Source organism: Notamacropus eugenii, chromosome 2 (genome assembly GCF_028372415.1).
Source record: "Notamacropus eugenii isolate mMacEug1 chromosome 2, mMacEug1.pri_v2, whole genome shotgun sequence".
Classification (NCBI taxonomy): domain Eukaryota; kingdom Metazoa; phylum Chordata; class Mammalia; order Diprotodontia; family Macropodidae; genus Notamacropus; species Notamacropus eugenii.
Window position 1 is genome coordinate 211306605 of NC_092873.1, and position 2232 is coordinate 211308836.

Here is a 2232-nt window from a genome sequence, read left to right on the forward strand (position 1 = left end):
AATCACTCAAAAATGCAAAGAAGTAAAGCGTTGAAGGGAACATAATAGGAGTAAATTTGTTACCAAGCTTGTTAAACTTAGTGAGTATGTTTCTGAAAAGACACACCATGTAATAGTTTTTTATACAATCTTTTTTATTCTTCATTGTACATTGAAATGTTTGTCAATGATTAAGTTCACAGAAAAAAAAAAAGAACATAGTGTACTGAAACTAATCTCATTTTTCTTTTAGTGCAGTTATCAAACTAACAGTCAGGGAACTACAAAAGACAACAAGACATTTGATAGACTTTCATGGTCCTCTTATAGACAAGTAGGAGAGATGAACTCAAAACTGGCTAAATTGATCAGACCTAAAGAGCAGTGGTTCTCAATAATTTTTGTTCTACTAACCCTTTTTAATAACAACAATAAAATGCGTTGTGATCCCCCAAATGAATTTAATATACTACTCAGTATTGTTTTGGATTTATTCATTAAGTGCCTACAATAACCATGATTATAACTTTTTAGCCTCAAAAGCTCTAAATTATAATTATGTATTACAAAATATAAAATTTTATTCCCTCTATCATTATAAAGACTCTAAATGTAAAATTATAAAATCATTATGAAATAATTATGAATATTTCATTAAAATATTCTGTAGCAGTTAAAAGAAATAATCACTCAAGGAATTATATGCTTACCATTACACTCACATGGAGGTCAGAAGTGATGCAAGGACCTTCTCAAGGTCTTTCCAGAGAACTTTGGAATTGATGTGAATTGGAATTGATCTTCTTTCAGTGAAGATGCTGTGCTGTATAAACTAAGCAGAATTGTAGTAGTTCAAAAGAAACAAGAAATGTTCTAATTTAGAGACATCTCCACTCCAAATGTTCATATGGACTGTTTGTGCTTGACCTGTGGTAGAACCTTCTGAGCTCATATTGGTCTGATTATCCACAGTCAGATACACTGTGATTCCAACATAGTGATGTCATTTTGGTCCTCTTTGAGGACAAAGGACAACAACCAACCATATGTGTATGTGTGTGTGTGTGTGTGTATCTATATAGTTACATACACACACACACATGCATACATATACACATGAAGGGGAATCAACTATGTCCCTAGGCTGTCTTTTCTATTTTGGGGCAACTTTAATTGTTTGGGTTTTTCCTTAAATCCAGTTGAAATCTGCTTCTTTGCCACTTTTGCTCTCAAATATTGTGAGCTGCAGGCTGCCTAGGTCAAAGCTCCTTTCTCTCACTATCGCTACTTGCCCCCCTTCAGTATTTCCATTTTGTTCTTCTCTATCCTTCTATTGTGCCATCTGAAATCCGTGGTCTATTACAAATGGACCACACCTTGCTTTGTACATGCATCTTCTCTTTAAAAACTACTTTATGTATATTTTGTTTTTCTTCATATTTGTACCAGTTGTACCCCCTCTCCCCAGCACCGATTAATGCAAGTTCCTGAAGGGTGATTAAAATGCTGAATACAGAGCAAATCAGAATAAGAGCCAGAGAGGTTTTGTGAGCACCAATAAATACTCTATAGATATTCTTTCTGCTTCCCTACATTGTACCTTCTATAATTGCCATGAACTATACTCAGGTTAGCATATGGGATAATAAATATCCTCTCTCTATATATGAATAAGGCGACTGCTAGTAGATACTGTGAGAGACAGCATGGTGTAGCAGAGAGAGCCACTCTTGGAGTCAGGAAAACCTGGCTTCAAATCCTGCCTCTGACACTTAATGGCTCTGTGGTTCTGAGCAAGAAACTTAAATCTTAGTGTCTCCAGACAACTCTCTAAAATGGTAAATTGCAAAGAAGATGCCTGAATTGGTAGAGAAAGTTCCTCACTGGGAGCTTCTTATGCTAATGAACTCACAGGGTTAGTAAAAAAAATACTATAAATAAATTCCCTCTAATTAAATCGAGCATGCCTTGCTCGCATCATACAGGAATCATAATTTTTTCTGTAGGTGATAGAGAAACTAAGCCAACTTAAATGGTATAGCAGGAGACAAAAATAAGAAAGATAAATGTTCCCTCTCTTGTGGATCTGTTTCTGAATTTCTGCTTGTTTCAGAACATCATTCTTTTATTTTTATTTTCAACTTGAGAAATATGAAATAAAACTAGTAGTTTCATATATATAGGATATCAGAGGGAGATGTCTGTATGTGAAACTGTGTTCCTATTATTAAGAGCTGACTCTTTCTAAAATAT